Source organism: Plecotus auritus (assembly GCF_963455305.1).
Source record: "Plecotus auritus genome assembly, chromosome: 6".
NCBI lineage: Eukaryota > Metazoa > Chordata > Mammalia > Chiroptera > Vespertilionidae > Plecotus > Plecotus auritus.
In genome coordinates, this window is record NC_137773.1 from 105,005,047 (window position 1) to 105,030,553 (window position 25,507).

The window sequence follows — 25,507 nt, forward strand, 5'->3', positions numbered from 1 at the left end:
GAGTTTCTCAAGAAGGTTTAAGTCCAGGAAAAGTTCAGGAGATGGGAAGGAGTTTGGAAGCTGGTGCAAGTTCTGAGAGCTGAGGAACAAAGCCCCAAGAGGCTTTCAAGCAGGAAAGAGCAGGAAGATGGGGCTCAGATACATCATCTCAGAGAGCAATCCAGAACAAGACTCCTCAGCATTGTTGAATGACTATGAGACCAAGGGCGATTTATTCTTTCTTATATTCAGTATTACCTGTTGGATGTCACAGGTCTGAGGACAGAAACTAAATGTAACTAGAAACAAGAAAAATTCCACAGTGAAAAGCAATGCCTGATAGAGACAAGGAAACTAAAATTCCTTGCCAAAAGACAACATAGGCTGGTAAAGAAAAGTCATCATAAAAATAATGTTTTGGCCTCTGCCTCTTTTTCTTTCTCTCTCTTATTCTCTCTCTCTCCCCAATATTTTGCATATTTTTCAACTATTTTACCTTTAGAAACTCTCACTATAAAAATGAATGAATTGAGAAGAGGAGGAAAGAAGGAAGATCATATTGCAAATCTAGAATGCGAAATGTGAATTTTTGTTTACAACTTTAAACTCTCTTTATCAATATAAATTGTGTAACCAATTCTGTTTTTATAATTTTGGGCATTTTGTAATCTTATGACCTGCCTAAATGCTTAAAGGGATTTCTTGCTAAACACACACACACACACACACACACACACTAATTCTTGTCATTTCTTCTGTCCATTGCGAATACATTTCAAAGATTCATGTCCTAAACATTAATAAAAAGCAGAACCATTATATTCAGAGAAATGCAGATACAGCTTAATTAATGAATCTCTTAGGAATAAAGCATTTTTTGGAGGAAACCTTTGTTAAAAATGACAATGAACCTTCCCATCACTAAGTAGTGAGAGGTGGAAGACATGTGAGGGTTGGAGGTTGAAGGGGGCTGTACTAGTTTCTCATTGCTGAATTTCTGGGGGTAACAAGTAGCATCTAGGCACTTCCCTGGAACCTCTGCAGTGCCTGGCCGGTGGCCTCAGGGGCCTGGTGGCCATGCCAGAGCAAAGCCAACTTGCTCAGATCCAGGGCTGCTTAAATGCCTCTAAGCAGTTCCTTGGCAACAAATGACAGTGGGGAAAAAAGAAAAGGAAAAAAAAGAAGAAGAAGTAGCATCTGATGTATGATTTGGCATAGGGATGATGTTACTTACTGAAGTTTCTGTCATTCTATAACAGTTGCATGGGCAACTGTGATGATGGTGCCCAAGGCCATAGTCGATAACCCAAAAGAAATGGAATTGGTGGCCTTGGAGTGACAGCCATATTGGCTTAGTTAGGAGTCATGTGTGAGTAGGGCAGAATCTAGGAATCACACTGCAATTATAAAATTTTACTTGGGAATCAGGAGACCTGGTTTTTCCTCTGGGTCCTGTCACCAACCAATTATGTAGCCTTAGGTAATTTGCCAATCACTCAAGGCAGCTATTTTCATATAGCCAAAGTGAGGGTGTTGAAATAAATGTTCTCTAATATCTTTCCTAACTCTAAAGGTCTGCGATATTATTGATGTATTCTCATGCCTTATATTGTTCCTACCACTTAGAAAATTTAAAGTTTTAATAATAAAAAACATTTTAAGCATAGTGAAAAGCAGAAAAAGTATAATAATAATCCTCTAAATACTCCTCACCTACATTCAATAGCTATTAACATTTTTCTATATTTTCTTTATCTATTTTTTCTTAATTTTAAAAATTATGAAATTGGCATTTACCTCTAAATAATGACACTTGCCTAGGTAATCACAATACATAATATTATCACAACAAATAATTTTTTTTTTAAATCTGCAATATTGCCTAATACCTAATCTTCAGTGAAATTTCCCCCAATTGTCCCCCAGATATTCTTCAACCTTTGGTTTGGCTGAACCAATTAAGGTCCACACATTTCATTGGGTTTTTATGCTTTATAATGCTCTTTTAATACAAAGCAATCTCCTCTACCTTTTATTTTTCATGACATTAACTTCTTGAAGAAAATATAGTTTTTAATGACAAATAAGTTATTGGCCTGCATTCTCTTCATTAGTACAGGTGCAATATTATGCTGCCTTGGATTGGTATGTAAGCACCATTTAACTCAAAGTCCACTCTCCAATAACTCTATTTTCAGTAAGAAACAGAACAAAACTGACATCTTTGGCTCAGACAGCTGTAACTCAGTGCCACCACCAGCTGTTGTCCCCAGATTCTGGGGTCACCATTCTTCAGGGAGTCAGACTGGGGTGCAAAGTCAGTGACTGATAACTGCAAAAGGAGACAGAAAGAAAATGTTTTCCTTGCTGAATGGGGAGAAATTTAAGGGACATTAAATCTGCAATATCACTTAAAGTAGTTTCTGTGTTATTAGATGCAAGCTTTGAGTTTCTTCAGTCCTAGGAGAATTCTTAAAACCATTTGGCTACTTTTTTCATGACAAAAGCTATACATTTTAATATGCTTCTTTAGGATATTTTAACCAAAGACTATATGTTTTTTATTTAATTGACCACAAGTAAGATGAGATTTGGGGGACTTTTAAATGTTGATCAAACAATTTGGAATGAAGCTGCTCATTATCCAAGATTAATGATACCTTATGACAATGCTATTTGCAATACAGTTTGTAACTCCCATATTTTGGCTTTTGCTATCAATCAAACATTTGAATCGTTAGTGTAGCTTACATCCTTCTTTGCTCTTCTTCCTGCAATTTGTATATCCTTTATCTCTACAGGTAGTGACCTGGTTATGATTTCATCATCCAAACAGCTGACCTCCCAGAGTTGTGGTTAACCAAGAGAGCAGGATGGTTTTTAAATTCAGTTATGCCTTTAAGAACTTGATGAAAACAGCTAAACATAAACAGTAATAAATATTAGTCTTACTCATTTATCTTTATTTAAAAAGTAATATAGACACATTATATACAGTTAATAACTACAGCATAAGTATAGATGCAGAAAAGGACCATCAATAATCTGATTATTGCCCAGGCAGTTTGGCTTAGTGGTTAGAATGTCAGCCCATCTATCTCAAAGGGTCTCCAGTTTATTTCCAGTCAAGGGCATGTACCTTGGTTGTGGGCTTGACCCCAAACCCGGTCAGGGTGCGAGCAGGAGGCAACCAATCAATATGTCTCTCTCACATCGATGTTTCTCTCTCTCTCTCTCTGTCTCTCCCCGTCCCTTCCACTCTCTCTGAAAATCAATGGAAAAAATATTTTTGGGTAAGGATTAACAAAAAACAACACAACAACAAAATAATCTGATCATCTAAAGTTATTGCTGTTAAAATAGTAACATATTTGTTCTCATTTTTGTGCATTGAAAATGCTTATATGTAAAAATGCATGTTATATACATACATTTATTATTGAAAGCCTCTAGGTGCCAGCACTATAATAGGTATTTGTAATAGTTACTTGTGCTATCTATATATATAAAAGCCCAGCGACTGGAATGGTGGAAGGATCAGAATGACCAGAACGACCAGTGGCTATGACATGCACTGTGGCAGCCAACCAGCCTGATCTGGGCCCCAATCAGCCCCCCACACCCTGGCTGACCTGGCCCCCCGATTGGACCCCAAAACCACAATTGGGGGCAGAGCTGACTGGCCAACAACCTGCAGCCCCTCCTCCATTGCCGGCCCAGCCCATTGGGCCCCCATTGGGGCGAGCTGGCTAGACCCCACCTGTACATGAATTCATGCACCGGGCCTCTAGCTTTCCAATATTTCTGGTTTTCCTTCTTTTGCACATGTGGTAGGATTGCAATTCTTTGTCGTTTGAAATTAGGCGTAGCCATGAGACATTCCAGAAAGAAACTTAGGATCAGATACGTGATTTGCTAAGTTCCTTCCCTCTGCCATGATGGCAGGTGATGTTCCAGCAGCTCCATCAGCCAGAGTGTCTAGTGAAGGACCCAGCCAGCCCCTGATGGACTTGAAATGTGAGTAAAACATAAAATGTTGCTGTTTCAAGCCACTGGGAATTTGAGGCTGTTTTTCACTGGAATATCTTAATTGCTAAAGTTTTTACATATATTATCTAGTTTAATCATCAGAGTGACCCTATGAAGTGGCTGTTACTATCCCCATTTAACAGATGAGGAAATTGAGACTCACAAAGGTTAAATAACCTCGGTATGTCACATAGTGCATGAATGGTGGATCCAGAATTACACACAGGTCTTTGTCACACACACACACACACACACACACACACACACAGAGAGAGAGAGAGAGAGAGAGAGAGAGAGAGAGAGAGAGAGAGATCTGCTATTAATATACCATGATGATAGCTTTTTTTTTCATTTTATTTTTAAAAAGCTTTAAACATATTTTTATACATTGTAGGATATTCTACCATGTAATTGCTTCATGATCTTTTCATATATTCTCCAATTGTGGGGAATTTACATTTTTCTAATGTTTTGCTAGTAAATGAATGTTGTAACAGTTTGTACAAAATATTTTGCCTGAACTTTCTCCTGGGAGGTTGGATGTGACTAAGGCTCGGGTTTCAGGAGACAGCGGGTGAAAGTGGGAATAGAGCAAGTCTTACAGCCCCTGATCCTGGCATCAGGAGACTGCTGCCAAGGGCAAACAAGAACGAAAAACCAAATAGGCTGCCAAAAAGGTCGAGGAGAAGTAAAACCAGAGGAGCTACAAATGGACTTGGTGAGACAAACCAAGTGCAGGAGAAAAGATAATGGGTGGATCTTGGAGACATTCTCTAAGGTGCTGAAATAGACAAAACATTTGCATATGAGTAGCTACCAGCATTTATTTAGCACTTACTGTGTGTTAGACGTGGTCTTAGCCCATTCAGGCTGCTATAACAAAACGCCACAGAGTGAGGGGCTTAAACAACATACATTTACTTCTCACTGTTCAGGAGGCTGGGAAGTCCAAGGTCAAGGTGCAGGCAGATCTGGTGGCCTGCTTCCTGGTTTGCAGATGGCTGTCTTCTTGCCGCATGTTCACATGGAGAGAGATCTTGTTTCTCTTCCCCTTTTTATAAGGGCATTGAGCCCACCCTGGTAACCCCACCCTTGTTATGTAATCCAACCCTGATTCAACTTCTTGAAAAGGAGTCCTGCAGCATCTACTCCTTTGAAGTAGAATAACAGACCCCCAAGTGGTGCATGTTTGTAATGCTCTACTTTGATGAAATGTTTTGGTTAAAGGTTTCTATTGTTTTGTCTGTTGTTCTGATGTAAATATAAAGGGTTACTACTACTACTACTACTACTACTACTACTACTACTACTAGGAGTTGAGCCTCTGTGGAAAGTTTCCTGGGAAACCAGTGAAAGATGAACAGGTGGATCACTGAGAAGCAAAAATGCAAGAGGAATCACCTATAATGGGGGTGGAGACAGTAAGTGCTAAAATTGGACACACAGGACAAAAATAAAACAGAAACAAAATTAAACCTTGAAAATTCCTTAAAGTACCCATAACATATGTTTTCAGAGTTTGGGGCTTTTAACCCAGTAGAGTAATACAGTAATACATGGTGTATGTATTAACATGTGGTATATAAAACACATAAAATGTAATCTTATGGTATTATAAGTTGCACATTTAAATTTTTTTTCTCTTTAAAAATGCCAAGTGGCCCAGCTGGTGTGATTCAGTGGTTGAGTGTCAACTCATGAACCACGAGGTTACGGTTTGATACCCAGTCATGGCATGTGCCCAGGATGCAGGCTCGATTCCCATTAAGGGACATGCAGGAGGTGGCCAATCTATTATTCTCTCTCATCATTGATGTTTCTATCTCTCTCTCCCTCTCCCTTCCTCTCTGAAATTAATAAAAATATATTAAATAAAAACACCAAAGGTATCCCAATAAATTTATATAAGCCGTGTGGATGAAAGGGACCACATGCTAACCTGACAAGCTCAGGGATGGCCTGCATGGCAGTCTTGCAAACTCAAAGACCTAAAGTAACCACATAGGATGGTCTGAAATTAAACTTGGACTAAAAGCAGTTATGGTAGGTAGTCACTTCCTAGGCTGGTATTTTCCCTGACAAGGTAAATCTTTACCTTAACTGAGCTTACTGTCTTTTGACATCTATGATAACATATCATTGAAATGTCTGGGTAACTTGTAACTTCCCTTTTTTCTGGACTCCTGAGGGCACAACCGAATGCACCTGGGTGTCAGGACAGAGACCATAAATTCTTTCATTGTTGTTATCACGTTAATTGTTGACTGTTAACTATCCTGTACCAACCTAAGTAAAAGAAGTATGTGTCTATCATTTTACTTTTTATCCAATCCCAGAGCTCCCCCCAACCCCCACCTCCGCTTTGCATTCTCCCCCTCCCTAATCTATCACTAATAGATTTCATGTAACCCACTTACGTCTTCTCCTTTGATTATAATGTATAAAAATAGGTGAAAAACTGCCATTCTCTGGAGCATTATCCTAATCCATTGAGATTCTGCTTCCCAGCAATTGTCTACAGTTTGGCTCAAATAAACTCACAAAGATTCTTTACCGGTTTGAATGTTTTTACATTAACAGCTGTTAGTTTGAGATAAATATTTTTATTATGTTAATGAATATTTCTGTGCCTTTTTATTTAAAGTTCATATCAGGGACAAATGTTAAATATTATCTTTTTTTTTCCTCTAATGGGACCACCATATAGATTTTCTCTTTTGCTTTATTGATATGATTTATGTGAATAGGTTCCCTAATATGTTTAGCCTTGCTTTTTGGTTGAGCCTTCCTTGGTAATGCTCTTTTATTCTTTTGAGTAGTTGCTGCATATATTTTACTTGCATTTACTGTAGCTTTTTTCCAGTGCTATCATTTCCAGAACTGGATATCAGAGTATGTTAGCTTTATAAACAAACCGGAAGCTTGCTAGCCTTCGCTATGTTCTGGAACAATTTATACCACATGGAAATAATTTGTTCTTTAAAATTTTGGGAGAACACACATTTGAGTACAACTTTAGCAGCATCCAAAAATGTTGGTATTGTTGCAGAGGACCAAAGAAAACCAAGGACGCTTCTGAGGAAAAAAGGAGGGACACTGTTTAATACGCCAGCGGACTCAGGGAACAGCCTTCCAAATCTGAGTGAAGGAACACCTCTGGGGCCCTCCTTATATCTCCCTCCCCGTAATCTTTGTCCCACAAACATGGATTATGCTGCCAGTCCTTTTCTCGGGCCTTGCAAGAAGGCCTCCAGGTGTTGGGGGTCTCCAGGCCATGTCTGATGGTCTGGCCTGGCGTCAGCGTTAATAACCCTCCCTCTGGGCAGTGCACTGTCCACAGCCCAATGGCCTCTGTAACCAGTTCTGCAAGACCAGTATCTGGGAAAGAGGTAGTAACTTAATTATAGGTTATCAGGAATGTACACTGAGCTTGCTGGCTTGGATTCAGATCACTAGCCTCCAAATATCAGGGTTACATTGGAATTAGTCCTTTTAGCCTTCTCTGTATATACTAGTAGATAGTGTTTTTATTATCATTATAATCTAAATACAGTAATGTGTCAGGGTGGTATTGATCTCTTCAACCGGCCCCAGAATTATTTAGAACACTGCCTTTTAATGTCCAGGAGACATTTGAGAATATTTTAGTTTGTATGATTTTTTTGTTATTAAGTTCAATTGTGTTGTTCTATAGTTGGAGATTGTAACCTGTAAAATTTCTATCCCTCTCTCTTTGCTTTTTTCTCAAGCTTGTCATTTACTGTTAGATCTCTTGTAGTATCTACTCAGCTATTACACTGAATCTGAATTCGGAAATTATAATTTTCATCACAATTCTCTTTCCTGATCTTAAATAATTTTTATGAGCACCCGCTTTAATCTCATATTTGCAGTGCCCTTTGGAAACTGAGAACAAAATTACACAATTTCTTTAAAATGCCACTGTTTCTGATAATAACTGTGGATTTCAGAAAATGATGTTTGTTCCTCTTCTTATGAAATAAGATTACTTTCAATGGCTTTCTGCTTATTCTCCCTTCCAGGAGAAGGTCTGGGTTTTCTCCAGATTGGCTTCTAGAGTTAGGGTTCTCTCTTTCTCTCTCTCTCTCTCTCTCTCTCTCTCTCTCTCTCTCTCTCTCTCTCTGTGTGTGTGTGTGTGTGTGTGTGTGTGTGTGTGTGTGGGAGAGAGAGAGAGAGAGAGAGAGAGAGAGAGAGAGAGAGAGAGAGAGCGCTTTATCTAAGAGTGGGTGGGTCTATCTCTTTCTCAGTCTTTGTCCAGGGGAAGAGAGAGAGAACAGATCAGCTTTTCTCTGGTCTGCCTCACGGCAGTTCCTTGCTGCCAGGACTCCAGCCCCTCTTCAATGCCAGTCCTTGTACAGCATCTGGAAGCCTGAGCCAGGGCTACAAGGCATCTCAGCAGGGACCCTCCTTCCCTGTGCTGATCCCCAGGGGTGCACTTCCCCTGATATTTGTCCTTGATGTGTAGCTTCTGTTCAGCTCCAACTTGGTAGAACGTCCCATAGGAGCTGATAGAGTGAAAATGTTTCAGTATTACACTGAATATTAAATATTGGAGGTAATTCAGTATTACACTGCATATTAAATATTGGAGGTAATTCATCTCCATCTCTCTGCACTTGACCCCACATCCCAGCAATCCTTATCTGTACTCCTTTGCATCCTAGGATTTTACTTTATTTATTTATTTGCATCCTAGGATTTTAATGTAGTTTTGCTGGTTTATCTTCCACTTACTTTCTGAGCAGATAGCACAGTAGTAAATGGTTCTTTCTTTTCACTTAATCCCATCCCACTGTATGTAAATGGTTTCTTTTTTAAATATATATATTTTTTATTTCAGAGAGGAAGGGAGAGGGAGAAAGAGATAAAAACATCAATGATGAGAGATAATCATTAATCAGCTGCCTCCTGCATGCCCCCTACTGGAGGTCCAGCCCACAACCCAACATGTGCTCTGACTGAGAATCGAATCGTGACCCCCTGGCCCATAGGTCGATGCTCAACTACTGAGCCACCCAGGTCAGGCAGCCAGGCTGGGCTCTAAATGATTTCTTCATTGCTTCTGGCATATACTTGATCTTTCCTTGAATTGCAGCACTGAATATCTTTTCATAATATTTATAATCATTTCAGTAGGAATTGGGGAGTAGCAATTTGATATTTGTACACATATCATCTTGCCTGGTCTCCAACATTGCTTCTGAATGCTTTCTATTGAGCTTCATACATACCTCTCACTACACAGCACTTGAGCAGGCTATAGATTTTCTTACATTTTCCACAATGTAACCAATGCTTTGTATATCAGTTAAATTTTCTAAACACTGGGAAAATTGAATTGAATTCCAATGCATTCCCCCCATTTTTTCACTCCCACACCCAGGCTTTAAATATCAATATTTTTGCTGGAAAGGATTCTTCTAAAATAAGAATTGAGTCTCCAATTTTCTTTTTCAGTGTCAGGAATAAAAAGGTAATATGAGCACAGCAGATAAGACAAATTTTCTGTGAGTCATTTAATAAAATAAATGGATTAATAAGCCTGGGTCTGTGTCGTTACAAGTGAAATCCCGTGCTTCATTGCTTTCACACTGAGAGAATTACCCATGGAAGCCAATAGACTGAAAATGAAAACAGCAGCTTGTCTCCCCCTGATGGCTCCTGCCCCCACCTTCATATTCAGTTTGTACCCAAAGAACAAGACAACAGGAGAACACTTTAAATCTCTTCTGAAATGTTCACATAAATGCGGTTCTAATAGCTGTTATAAAGGTCAAGACTAAGCCACTGGATTAGATGAGTGAGTCACCTGTGAAGGCTATGTCTGAAAATGTGAGCTGGCTGAAGATGGCTAGGCACATGAAAGATATTTATAATCCATTTTTCAGTTTTATTCCTTATTCTCTTCTTAGTGATAGATACAACCACCTGGTCACATAGATTAGTGGCTATGAATCCTGTTTTATCAAGAAAAGCAGTCAGAAGGAAAAGGGCAGTCAGCTCAGGCTGCTATAATAATGTTCCCTAGACTGGGCGGCTTAAACAACAGATCTATTTTCTCACTGTTCTGCAGAAGTGCTGGCAAGGTTCAGCTCTCGGTGACGGCACTCCTCCTGGCCTTTACATGGTGTCATCACGTGGCCTTTTCTCAGTGTGTGTGTCGGAAAAAGAGCAAGAGGGGGCACTACTATTATCAGAACCGAGCCGCACCCTTAGGACCTCATTTACTCTTAACTCCTTTGCTGTAGGTCCTACTTCCAATTACATTTGGGGGTTAGAGCTTCAACATACGAATTTGGGTGGGGACACAATTTAATCCATGGTAGGTAAACCGGGGCACCAAGGTAGATGTGGAGAAATTTGGACCAGGAATCAGAAAACTCCTTATTTCCCCTAGTTGCTATGCGAATCCAACAAGTCATTTCACATTCTGAGTCTTAATTATCTCATCTGAGGGACTTGCATGAGGAAATCACAAGGCTACTGCCAGCTTGACCCTCCAGGGTTTTATGGTTCCCACCAACATCAGACATGTTCCAGCATGTCAAGGCAGCTCAGTGACCTATCACCCCATAAGCATGCTACCCTTGTCTAGCCATGGTTCCTCTGCCCATGGACATCACTATGTCTAGAAGAACTTCCTGTTATCACACTGTCAAACGAGGTCCCTCCCATCAGAATACCTTGCATGCATCTATCCATTCAATTATGCTGTGTATTTTTGTCCTTAACTGCTTTGTTCCAGGCACCATACTAGGTGTGGGGTTGTCCCTGCTGTGATGAAGCTTACATCCTAGTGGGAATGCATGAATAAATGAGAAAAATAAACAAACAAACCAATATATGGTGTGTCAAATGTGATAGGTGTTATGGAGAAGAATAAAGTGGGGTAAGGGAATAGATAGGATGTCCCAGCAGGATAGAGGACTAGAGGGTTGTTATTTTCCATAAGAGGGTCATGAAAGGGCTTTGTGCAGGTGTGCAGGGGAGGTGAACTAGCCAAGCGTGCATTAGAAAAGCGGCTTCCAGGTAGACAGGGCAGTAAGTGCCTGGAGTGGGCTTAGAGTAGATGGAGAAGAATGAGCAAGGAGAAGAGTGAAAAGAAATAAAATCAGAAAGGTGGTGGGAACCAGATCATGTAGGGCCCTGAATCTGTCTGCCTTTAAGTTTCCACAGACCTCAAGTAGTTGCCTATTCTGTTTTGGCCAATATGGTATTTTTATTTGTGAGAGATTGGTTTATGAGGAGCTTACTCCTCTATACTGAAAATAGAATTCTCTAGATTTATATTTTTAACATGTAAATTGAATCAATTGCTTAAAACACTTAGACTATTTTTTCCCCTTTTATTATTTTTAAAAAATCAAAACCTTTCACCATGACCAACACAGGGCCTTTCTTACCATCCTAAGCTTATCTTGGCTGCCTTCCTCCCCATGCCTCCCTACACTCCAGTGACAGGTCACCTGTCACTTCCATGAATCCTCCAAGCTTACCTTCCCTCAGGGCTATTGATACAAAAGGTTTTCCTTTCTGGTTTTGCTTCTTATCCTACAGGTCTCAGCACAAATGTCCTCTTCTCAGATAGGCTGATAGTAACACTAACCTAGTACTTACAACAGTTCATAATTACTTAATTCATTGGGTGTTATTGTTTAGTTTGTGTTGGTTTTTTCCCCTTTTAAACTCTACACTTTATGTGGGGAGGAACTACTTGCTAGCATTGTCTCTAAGGGTCTGTAACATAATAGCACTCTAAATATTTGCTAAATGGATAATTGAGGACTAGATGAATTCAGTATCCTATCTCATTGCCTAAAATAAATGAACTTTCTGTAGGTTTTCTGGAAAAGGAAAGGCCTGCAGAGAGGAAAAGAGAGAAATAGAAGCATCAATGATGAGAATCATTGATTGGCTGCCTCCTACATGCCCACACTGGGAATTGAGCCTGAAACCTGGGCATATGCCCTGACCGGGAATCAAACTGTGACCTCCTGGTTCATAGGTCAATGCTCAACCACTGAGCCACACCGGCTGGGCTAGACCAACTTATAAAGCAAAAGATGAGGTATTAAACATCTAAATAGCAATTAGGACTCCCTTGAAAAACTGGATGTGGTGGAGGAAACCATAAACCTGTGTAGAAACATACAGAATTCTATATATCTACCTATTTTTTTTTTCTTTAAGGTGTACACCTTATTATACTAGTTTCAAGTCAGTGTACAGGTAAGCCCTGGCTGCCTGCACACCTCAACCCACTCCCAGGGCTACCGAAAACCCTCATACATCTCAAGTTGGGGACAAAAACGGGGCTCATGATGGCTGACAACTCAAAATAAAACAAAACAAAAAGAGCAAATATTAAGGGAAGATTAAAATTTTGTATTATATAATTTACATAAAAGCAATGCTAATACCCTACCTGGTATGAACTTGGGCAAGGACTGGCCTTCCTTAGGGGAGAAGTGGATAGCTTTGGGGCAGGTAAGGTATTTCTTTAACAATGCAATTCATAATATTTGGAATGACCATTTAAAAAAGAAAAATGTACAATCAAAGTCATTGGCCACATTGTAGAATTTTGGGCATACTCACTCCAACAGACTGCTGTCACCTTCACTGAAGGCCATCACAATGCCAGTGGTACAGCCAGAGGTGTACAGGAACAGTACAGTCTGGATGACCTGGGTGTTAAAGGTCTCAAATATGATCTGGATTATCTTCTGCCAAGAACCAATTCCAACATGTAATAATTACAAGAGTTCCATCAAAAGGTTGATGGGACTTGGGTGGCTCAACAAGGGTGAGCCACACATGTAGTTTACCTGTTGGAAATGACTAAAAGGCACTTCCCCCAAACCTGAATAGGATAATTGTTAACTGCCAGACAGCTCAGGGCATTTTATTGCCTCCTGTTGGCCAAACACCTGAACAGCTATAGTCTATGCCCCAAACTGAAAATGTTTCTGTATATTCTTTGAAATCTTACCCTTTGAAGTGTATATTTCCACCTTGCCTTGGGACAAATTGTGTTTAATAAATACTACAGGGTCCTTAGACAAGGTAGAGTCTTCAGCTCCCTTTAGCTGAAGCTCCTCTGACCCACAATGCCTTTCAAAATTATATTTCGTCTCCAGACTCTTTAATCATCTACGCGCAGCCCCTTTCTCCAGAATGCTGAAACCTTTGTAAGGCTGGGAAAAGAACCCAGGCAATCTTCTCATGGTTGGCCATGGAATTCAGGGGGCCTTGGTGAGCAGGCTGGGGTGCTTCTCAAGGGCCACACACAGTTCTTTGTAAAAAGTGTGATGCCAGACCTTCTCATGTTGTTCCAGTTGGTGATGGTGCCATGCTCAGTGGGGTACTTACTTTGGGCCTCATTGCCCACATAGGAGTCCTTCTGGACCATGCCCACCCTCACACCCTGGTGCTGGTTGTGCCCTCCATGGAGGTAATGATGGCCCTGGGAGCATCATCATCTGAGAAGCCAGGTTTGCACATGTCAGAGCTGTTGTTGACCACAGCGCAGCAACATTGTCATCCAAGTGAGCTGGAGTTGTTGTAGACCAGCAAAGGCAGAGGAGCAATGAGGTCAAAGGGCCTGTGCAAGAAGATGGGCATGATCTTGCTCTATCTATCTTTCTATCTATCTGTCTCTGTCCATTTACTACCTGTCTGTCTAGCAATGCTTTAGGTAAGGGAAACTGCCAATTAAAATTTTGCAACTCCATGTGTATCCATATGTAATAACAGCAAGTCATCTGGGGGCACATTCTTTAATATGGTAAATGTCAATAGGTTTGTTTTTTGTAAGTTTATAAATACGCGGCAAAGCGTTTTACTCTCTGAGGAAGGGTGTTAGAGGACCCTCTGCTTTTGCCTTTCTCTCTCAGATTTGGCAAATTCTGTTTCTCCCCAAACTGCTTGAGATGCAGAAACCTGGATGAGCATTAGGGTGGGGGTATCATCAAATATTTTGCATAAGAGACTCAGAGGGAGAAAAGGGCATGAAATTCTCCTAACCTCCTCTTCTCAGGTTCAAAGTTAGGTCAATCAATTGGTAAAACTTGAGAGACCCTGATCAAAACTCCAGGGCAGCAAAGGGCAAGAAAATCCCTAAATAAAATGACTTCAGGTCTGGAAATAGTTGTTACCAGTGGGCTGGCCCTTGCTCTGGAGCTAAAAGAGGTCAGTTCTGGGGCTCTAAGGTGGCAGGTATCTTGATGTAGTACTAGTTCTCTACCTGGCACACTGAGAAAATATGAGTGGAAGTAGCCAGCAGATCAAATAAATCTAAATATCCAGGAGTAGGCCCAGGCATTAATGTCATTAAAACTCTTAATAATATTTAATGGGAGAAAATATTTGGCAAATCATATACCCGCTTAGGAACTTGTATCTAGAACATGTTAAAGATTTTTTGCAATTTTTATAATACAATAATATAAAGACAAATAACTAAATCAAAAAATGGGCAAATGATCTGAATAGACATTTCTACAAAGAAGCTAAGAATGTGGCCAATAAGCACACAAAAAAGATATGCTCAATATCATTAGCCACCAGATTGCTAATCAAAATGAGAAACTTCCCATTCACTAGGGCAATGAGAATCAACAAGTCAGGTAATAATAAGTGTTAGGATATGGAGAAATCAGATCTCTTATACAGTAGTTCCTCTTTACCCATGGGGAATAGCTTACAGAATGGCAAGATCAGTATGGTCCAGAGTAGGTGGAAGTGATATGAACTAGTGGTGCGTTGAAGAAAGTCTGTGCTTTTCTGAGTTGACAAGAGAGAGGAGGTAATCTGATGGAGAGAGCAGCATGAACAGAGACACAGGTCTGGGGATTTGCATGAGGAAGTAGGTGGGGTGACAGGAGAAAACAATCTAACTGCAAGAGAGTACATGCTGGGAAACAGGAACAAGATAGATATATATAGCTAGCACCTTAGAAATTAGAGTGAAGGACTTAGACTTCATGCAATATTAACAGGAAACCAAGGTCTTGAGCTGAGCATTTATCGGATGAAAATGGCATTCTAGGAAAAGTTGTTTATTTGTTAATGGCTCCCATATAATTAGTCACCTAAACAATCATAATTATATTTCACTGACGTATAGTAATGGAAACTAATTCAGTAATAACAAAAATTGATTTTGTTCTGCTCATTAATTGCTGATAAAATTAAGAAGCAAACTCTCCAGGCTTTATGTGAATTTCAGAAGTATATTCCCATTCTTTCATATAGCAAACAGAGGCAATGATTTCAGGATATGATAATATAATAATGTAATCATATGGTCTTAAGAACTGATGTAAGAACCATAATTTTTAATTCCATTTTTATATTTTTTCAATATTCTACCAGTCTTGGAATATACTTGTACTATGGGAATATTTCTCTTTGATTTATTTTTTATTTGTAGCCCAACTTTGCAAGGAAATGCTCTTTTAAAAACTGAAGAACTGCAGTGTGCCACCAGTTTACATTTTGCCAGCATTGCCCCTCCCCAGTGCATGCTTAGGAGCAGACCCATTTCATTGTCACAGCAGAATAATTGCCATTATCTGGTTCAGCCTAAGAGCCAAGTGGAGAAATGTAAAAGTTATTTTACAACCGAGGTTTCTCAGACCTTACATAAGTAGGGTACTTTTCTAGGACAAGTGTTACTTCAGCTCCTTTTCAAACCATTCTAATGCTATCCCCAGCTATTAAAAAAGAAACAGTATAGTCCAATACTCAGAGCCACATTTGTCATTCCTTTAGAAAGAATAAGAAGATGGTGATGTCCATGAGATATTTACATGTAAATTTGAATGTAATATCCATATGGTGTGTGAAAACCTATGAGTTAGGTCCAAAAGTTTTTATACTTCCTACAAATAACACTGTATACCTTTTGGACAACTTTTATCTTTTGATCAATACATATATAGAAACTTCAATTAGAAGCTTGGGAGAAAATTACACTGAGTGGCCAGGTTATTATGATCTCTGAAGTCATAATAATCTGGCCACTCAGTATATATATATATATTAGAGGCCCGGTGCATGAATTCGTGCATGGGTGGGGACCGGCCAGCCTGGCCAGGGGGAGGGGACATGGGCGGTTGGCCGGCCTGCCTGTTGGTCGAAATCCTGGTCGAGGAGACAATTTGCATATTAGCCTTTTATTATATAGGATATACACTGAGTGGCCAGATTATTATGAGTTCAAAGATCATAATAATCTGGCCACTCAGTGTATATATCTAAAGTGACCGATCTTGTTCCTCCATTTTTTTTGGTTGACATCTATGTTGCAAGAAAGTGGTTCCCAAGAGGGTCATCTTCCCTTTTAAACTACAGTAAAAGTCACTTTGAAAGGTGAGAGCAGAGGGAGGTGAATTGGAGAGACATCATTGTTCCAGAAAGGACAGGGTAATGTACTGGTTTTCAAACTCAGCTGCACATTAAAATTACCAAGAAAGTTTATTGCTAAGATCTGGAAACAGCCCAAGTGCCCATCAGTAGATGAGTGGATAAAAAAGCTGTGGTACATTTACACCCTGGAATACCATGCAGCAGTAAAAAAAGAAGGATCTTTTACTCTTTGAGACAGCACGGAGGGACCTGGAGAGTATTATGCTAAGTGAAATAAGCCAGTCAGAAAAAGATAAGCATCACATGATCACACTCATATGTGGAATCTAATGAGCAAAATGAAGTGATGAACAAAACAGATCCAGAGACATTGAAGAATAGAACAGACTGACGAATCTCAGAGGGCAGATTCGGGGGGGGGGGGGGTTGGAGAGAGATTAACCGGGAACATATATGCATAGACCATGGACACAGACAATAGTGTGGTGAAGGTTTGGGAGGGGTAGGTGTGGGGTGGAACAGGTCAATGGGGAAAAAAAGGTGTGTGGGGGGGACATCTGTAATACTTTCAACAATAAAGATAAATTTTTAAAAAATTAATCCCAGCCAGAGTGTCTCAAGTGGTTGAGCATCAATCTATGAACCAGGAGATTAAGGTTTGATTCCCAGTCAGGGCACATGACCAGGTTGTGGGCTCAATCTCCAGTAGGGGGTGTGATGAGGCAGCCAATCAATGATTCTCTCTCATCATTGATGTTTCTATGTCTATCTCCCTCTCCCTTCCTCTCTGAAATCAATAAAAATATATTATTAAAAAATAAATAAAAACACTGATGCCTGGTCTTACCCCCAGAATTTCTGATTTAATTGGTGTGGGGTGCAGCTTAGGTGTCAATATTTTTTGAAACTCCTCAGATGATTCTACTATGCACTCAAGTTTGCTAAGATCTGGAAACAGCCCAAGTACCCATCAGTAGACGTGTGTGGTAATGGCTATGGGTTTAAGTTGAGTACTAGCTGGAGAGTGTTAGGTGGTTCAAATAGACTTCAGGAGCTTCATTTAATTAGATAAATACCAGTATTTATTACTACTATTACTAGAGGCCCAGTGCGTGAAATTCATGCACTGGGGCGGGGAGGGGGGTGTGTTCCTAGCCTGGTCTGCTGCCTCTCGCAGTCCGGGAGCCCTCAGAGGATGTCTGACTGCCAGCTTAGGCTTGCTCCCCATCAGTCGGACATCCTGAGCACTGCCTGGCTTCTGGATGAGCAGAGCTCCCCCGTGCACTGACCACCAGGGGGCAACTCCTGCGTTGGGTGTCTGCCCCCTGGTGGTCAGTGTGCATCATAGCAACCAGTCATTTCACTGTTCAGTCAATTTGCATATTAGCCTTTTATTATATAGGATTATTTTATCCTTACAGGACTACTGTAAGGATCAAACAAAATAATAAATATGAAATGTCCTTGAAAACTATAAAAGGCTATACAAATGTGCACTATTCGAGATATATTTAGACCCTCTTGCTCCACAGAAATAATTTAACAACTTAATTTGCACAAATAGTCAAGCTTCAATTACCTCTACAGGAAACAAAGGTTCTACCAACCTTAAATGTAATTATTTATCACTCTGGTAAATTTTAGAATTCATTTTGTATGGTATGTAGATTTTACACTATAGAGGAATATTCAAATGCTTTTGCTAAAACAGATATATGTATAATCTAGCAGTGCTTTAAGATTTTTTTTTACCAGTTTCCCCAAATGGAAAACTGAGGTAGGTAAATTGGCTGTAGGATTTTATCTCTGCATAAATACATAAACTGGATGTAACAAAAATCATTGAAAGTTACTGATAAAATAAAGAAAATGAAACCCTTCATGAATGCAGAAATCTGCGGAAGACAGGGAAATTATTCAAATTAAAGTTAAGAAAACTAAAGATGCAGAGATGATCAATAAAATTGACAACAGAAGGGGGTTTGAGACTTAAACATAGGTAGTGTCCAGAGAGTAATGAAAAACGATCAAAGGAGAGAGTTGCTCAGAACCTGTAAATGTGACCTCATTTGGAAATAAGTTTTTGCAGATGTAATTAAGGATCTCAAGATGAGATCATCCTATATAAAGCTGGTCCCTAAATTCAATGATAACTGACTTTATAAAACCAGAAAAAGGAAGAACACACAGAGAAGACAGAGGCAAAGATTGGGGGTCTGGGAACATGAGCTAAGAAGCTCTTGGAACCACCAGAAGCTGGAAGAGATATGGAAGGACTCTTCCCTAGAGCCTTTGGAGGGAGCATGACCCTGTGGTCACATTGATTTGGGACTTCTGGCCTCCAGAACTGTGAGATAATAAACTTTATTTGCTTTCAGCCACTAAGTTTGTGGTAATTTGTTATGCCAGCCCTAGGAAATTAATAGAACTGGCACAATGTAAATAGTTCCTGCCCCCAATGAAGTGAACAGTGTTCTTAAATAATAAAAATAATAAACTTGCCAGTGCAGACCTAGGTTTGTTGAGTATATTTGTGACAACACATAGCAACTTAAAGGATGTGACACTGGGCCAGACACCGACTGGTGAGCAGTGGGTTGGCATCAGCAGAGCCATAGGAAGTTCTGAAGTGGAATGGAGCATGGCCTGGCACTGTTTTCCAAAGAGAAGTGACTCATGGTTTGGGGGGTTTTAAATCTACAATTAAAAAGCAGTAATATCCATGTGTGCACTTTATTTTCAGAAAACTGAGAAAGAAAACTCAAAAGAGAGCAATTATGAAAGAAAAAGGAATGTTTTGTTGATTCCCCCCTTGCCCCCCCGCCCCCCCTCAGTGAAAATACATTAGTGATTTTGCTCTTGTTCCTTTTCTTTTGGGTAAACATTCCTTGCACAGGATCTGATTCCTATCTCAGTTTTAAGTAAAATTAAGATAGAATAATATTTGACTTTCTGCTGTTTCATATAATTAACTTCCGTAACTGAAATTGATTGGATTAGAGTAGTGGTTGTTATTTTTAAATGTGAAACTGACATTGCAGCTTATATAGCAAACCCGTAAGCCCTGGGAGCACGAGTCCCACTCAATCATGACTTTCTGTTTCTGAATTCCAATATGTAGAGAAGAAATAAAGTGCTCACGTGGATAAAAAAGCTTACTGCTTTTTAAGAGGGCAAATGAGGAGGTGGAGTGGGCAAGCCACCAGTTTTTCTGTTGCCAACAATGGACTGGAGAATGCGACTGGAACCTGGGCATTTTACTCCTGCCTCTGACTGTGTAACTGGTCCCCCCTGAGGAACAGAGGGTTGACTCAATATGTCCACACAGGGGCTGGAAGAGAAGGATCAGAGACCTGGCTGGGGCTGGCAGAGCAGTGATAGATGGATGTGAAGGGCTAATCACTGAACACAAGACAGCCAGAGAAAGGGAGCCTAGATTGCTTTTATAACACGGCAGTAGAGAATACAGCCAACACATACCTGTCCCCCAGTCCCACCTACAATCCCACTTATCTAACTGGTGATGGAGGAGAGAGGGGAGTAGGGGGTAAAGTTTCCCCCAACAGGAGGTATAGGTGGGAAAAAAATTCCATTTACCTTCAAGTTCCCAGTAACTGCTGCTTCTCTAATTAAATACGTCATAGGAAAATGGCTATGGGAATTCTGCTTATAAACTTCTTGAGGTTTAATAAACTTAAAATTACTAAACTGTGTTTACAATTATTAATGTCAAATGAGCATCTGAATTCTCTGTGGGAATTTGTCAGTAGAAGTTGTAAAAGTGAACATGTCAGAAAATAAAAACACTTTTTTTTCCAACATGAAATAAAAAACAAAAATAACCCATAACAAAACCAATAAAACATATATTTTATCCTTAGTGGGGGTGACTGACACTATCTAGTTATATGACAAACTGTAAAATGAAAAGTAATTCTAAATAAATTAGAAGGTTAAATTCAGTGCAAGTAATAAATCCCTTAATTTGAACTCAATGAAAGAGATACACAATTCATTCATCATTGAAATCAATTTCTGGACATGATATCATGGCCTGGCCATGCCTGTCCTGATGTGAGGTTAGGAAACATCAGGGTCCGCAGCCTAGGGAAATATTCAGAAAAGAAAGGAGAGGTGAAATGGTGGTTTACTGTTTATTATTCTGTTCCTCCCCAGTTCCTCCTGCACATAGGGGCTTCAAAATATTAATGGAAAGATTCGTTATGATTTGGCATATGAAGTAAATCTTCTCCTCCATCCCACTTCCTTACTTATATGACACATTTATCAGTTCTTTTCTAAAGACATTCATATCCCGGGATATTATTAAAATCTGTCCATATCAAAGATATTGGTTTTTATGAAGTTTGAGGTAGTAATTTACTGAACTTAATAAGCTTACTCCCTTAAAACTGGAAAACATTAGAGGTTACTCTGCCCATGATAAGAATAGACCATGAGAGAAACCAAGATGGCGGCACAGGTAAACACCTAAACTGCTGCCTCACACAACACTTTCAAAACTACAACTAAAAGACAAAATGGACATCATCCAGAACCACAGGAAGGCTGGCTGAGTGGAAATTCTACAACTAGAAGGAAAGAGAAAAGCACACTGAGACTTACAGGAGCTGTGGAAGGCAGAGGTACAGAGGCGCGCACACAGAGAGGGCTGGCAACTGAGTACGCAGCTGGCTTTCTCAATCAGGAGGGAGACAAAAGCTCCTGACTGCTCTGAACTCCAGTTCCAGGCGAGACTCTGGGGACCCAGACTCATACGGGGACAAACTGGACTGTCTGGCAGTGGGCGGAACTCAAGGGCAGCTTTCTCTCAGAGGTGCTTGCAGCGATTATCACGGGACACTGAGAACCAGGGGCCTCTTAGGGCAGGGCTGACAGGAAGCCATTGCTGTTTGCTCCACCCTGAGATCCCACCCCATGAAGCCATTGCTGATTGCTCCACCCTGAGACTCAGCCCCATCCAAGCTCAGCGCAGAGGCTTTTGCATATGAATGGCCTGGACCTTTGAATTTTAAACTTACCTAACAAACTGCAGCTGAGTCAGTGAGACCCAGGACATCCAAAAGAAGGCCCAAGGCTCTGCAGCAACTTGCATTGCTTCACAGCTGGGCCACATCTGGGCACCTCCAAAACCCAAACAAAGAAGAGGAATCTGCAGAACTCTCTGTAGCTCCTGCTGGGTGGCCTCAGGCAGAGGCTAAATTAGCACCTCCTTGGAGATCCAAGAGCCAGCATACCCAGGGGTCAGAGTGGGACCATCCAGATTACAACTCCTCAGATCCATAAGGGACACACTCAGGAGGCAGACTCAGTGAGCACCAAAGCCCCACTGAAGCAAGTCTTGCCTCATAAGGGTGTCTCCAGCACAGAAGTTCTCCCATCGTAGACACAGCTGATCCTCACAGCCAGTTGGCCTGGAGGTCAATTCCTCCCAGTGATACCAACAACAATCAAAGCTTAACTACAACAAGACTGTGCACACAGCCCACTAAGGGGTGCAACAAGAGTGTCCACCTCAGGCAACTGGGGAGGCTGAGCCACTGGGCCCTTTAGGACACCTAGCACATAAAGCCACTCTATCAACTCAGGGAAGCAACCAAAATGCAGAGACAAAGAAACAGGTCACAAATGACAGAAATGGAGGAAAGCAAACTATTGGATATAGAGTTCAAAACCACAGTTATAAGGTTTTTCAAGAATTTTCTAGAAAAGGCCGATAAATTTAGTGAGACCCTCGAGGATATGAAAAAGGACCAATTAGAAATTAAGTATACACTGACTGAAATAAAAAATAATATACAGAGATCCAACAGCAGACTAGAGGAACACAAGAATCAAGTCAAAGATTTGAAATACAAAGAAGCAAAATACACCCAACCAGAAAAGCAAAAAGAAAAAAGAATCCAAAAATATGAAGATAGTATAAGGAGCCTCTGGGACAACTTCAAGCGTACCAACATCAGAATTATGGGGGTGCCAGAAGAAGAGAGAGAGCAAGATACTGAAAACCTATTTGAAGAAATAATGACTGAAAACTTCCTCCACCTGGTGAAAGAAATAGACTTACAAGTCCAGGAAGCACAAAGAACCCCAAACAAAAGGAATCCAAAGAGGACCACACCAAGACACATCATAATTAAAATTCCAAGAGCAAAAGACAAAGAGAGAATATTAAAAGCAGCAAGAGAAAAACAGTTAGTTACCTACAAGGGAGCACCCATACGATTGTCAGCTGATTTCTCAACAGAAACTATGCAGGCCAGACGGGAGTGGCAAGAAATATTCAAAGTGATGAATAGCAAGAACCTACAACCAAGATTACTCTACCCAGCAAAGCTATCATTCAGAATTGAAGGTCAGATAAAGAGCTTCACAGATAAGAAAAACCTAAAGGAGTTCATCACCACCAAACCAGTATTATATGAAATGCTGAAAGGTATTCTTTAAGAAAAGGAAGAAGAAGAAAAAGGTAAAGATAAAAATTATGAACAACAAATACATATCTATCAACAAGTGAATCTAAAAATCAAGTGAATAAAAAATCTGATGAACAGAATAAACTGGTGAATATAATAGAATCAGGGGCATAGAAAGGGAGTGGACTGACAATTCTCGGGGGGAAAGAGGTGTGGGGGTGCGGGAAGAGACTGGACAAAAATCATACACCTATGGTTGAGGATAATGGCAGGGGGGGGCGGGGGTAAGGGCAGAGGGTGAGGTGGGAACCGGGTGGAGGGGAGCTATGGGGAGTAAAAAAGAGGAACAATTGTAATAATCTGAACAATAAAGATTTATTTTTAAAAAAAGAATAGACCATGAACAGATTTGCAAGAACAATAATAACAAAAAATTAGAACTGAGAGAGAGTGATTTTGGTCATGTGGCCAGTAAAGTACTTGGCAATGTTTCTACTTCCTTTTCTTTACTGTCCCTATAAGTTCATTTTGGAGTATACTTTGACAAGATATTTTCCTAGTTCTTCAAGAAAGTATTAGCGAGGCATTTTCTCTATTATCCTCACTGAAATAATGACATCCCTTTCTATGGTAACCATTGCTTATAACTTATCACCACCATGATTAAGTGCTTTACATTCATTAATTTATTTGACCCTCATAATAAACCATACAAGGAAGGTTACTATTTTTATCTCATTTTACAGATGATAAAATGAGGGGCATGGTGATAGTCTGATTCAAGCTCACACTCAATAATTAGGCTATCTATCCATCCTCTTCAATAGCCCTTTTCATGAGGATTCATGAACTGACTCTTCCCTTAAGTTCTTGTCTCCTAAATGTTTCTGATAACTCTAAAAGAGAATAAATAACTGGCTAAAATGCACAATGACCAAGTGGTGAAGCTGAACTTTAATGCAGGTCATCTGATTCCAAATCTTATTTTATGACATCACACTTCCAGATATAGCTGAAGTTTTCAATTTAGGAGAAATTGGCTCTGAAACCAAATAGCTGGCACTATTTCATTTCTTTCAGAAATAAAGTCCAGATGGATTTAAGAATTAAATCTTACAAACAAAACCATAAAAGTACTGGAAGATGATTTCTGTGGATGTTTATGTAATCTTGGGGTGGGAAAGGCAATTCTAAAAATGGCCTTAAAGTAAGAAAGATGGATACATTAGATTTTATAAAAATAAAAAGTCAGTATGTGAAAACAATATGAATAAAAAGTAAAGGCAAAAAACTCAGTTCAGGAAAGCAATTGTCTCTTTTATATTGATTCATGCATTTATTAATTTCAATAATATAGTCAATGGAGTAAAATGGAGATCAAAAACAGGTATGGCCCCAGACTTTATGAAGTTATAATCTAGAGAAGGAGTCAGAAACTGATGGATGAACATGCAATAACATAAAACAAAGGGAGCTCATGGTTCTATGAAAGCAAGTATCAGATGAACCTAATGTACACTGAAATGCCAGGAAAAACTTCTTGTGGGGTAGTGCTTGGGTAGAGATCAGAAAGATGAGTCCAAGTGTAGGGGATGGCAGCAAGAGGAATGTTCCAGACAGAGAGAACATGTCCTTTTGAGGGAGACAGCATGGTCCAATTGAGGAACAAAGAGAAGGCCAGTATGACACAAAGCCAGTAAGGTGAAGAGTAAGAGGCAGAGAGGTAGGTGCCATTCATTAATATAGGGACCCTGGGAGATGAGTAGGTTTGGACAGGATGGAAGATCAAGAATTTGATCTTGGGTCCTGGCTGGTATGGCCTAGTAGGTTGGAGCATCCGCCCATACATGGAAATGTCATGGGTTCAATTTCTGGTCAGGGCATATACCAAGGTTGTGGGTTTGATTCCCTGTCATGGCACATGTGGGAGGCAGCTGATTGATGTTTCTCTCTCACAATGATCTTTCTCTTTCTCTCCCTCCCTCCACCTTCCTCTCCCTCTAAAATCACTAAAAGCATGTCCTCAGGTGAGAATTAAAAAAGAAAAAGAAAAAATAATTTTTAAAAATTTGATATTGGGCATGATAAATTTGAGGTATCCTTGAGTGGAGATTTGAAGTAACTAATTGGATATAAGGATCCAATGTATAAAGAATAGGACTGGTTAAAACATATAAATTTTAGTCATTGGTATATGACCATAGCCGAATAAAGCCGTCAATGGTCATGGATGAGAACATGAAGGGAAAGAGGACAGCATGAGAAGAGAATAGTGCCTGGGACTGCACCTTGAGGAATGCCAGTATTTAATGGGGAAGTAGAGGAAGAGCCTACAAAGGGGACTGAGAAGATTGAGCCAGTAGGAGGCCTGTGAGAGTGTGATGTCATGGAAGCCAGAAAAGTGAGTGTTTCAAAACAAGAAAGAAAAACAGTGCCAAATACTGTTTAAAGGTTAAATAAGAGCCCTCAAGGCCAAAGAGAAGGAAACAGGAGCAATAAGTAAAGACCAGTTACCAATAGGAAGAGGGTTTCTTTGCTCTAACTATGATCAGGACAACTTGTCCATCAGAACTGCTAAGTTGCCAGGGCATGAGCAGAGAAATAAGGGCCCACGCATAAGAAAAGTGTATGGCTGGCGAGCCTTTTCAAGTCATCGCTGTTGTCCCACT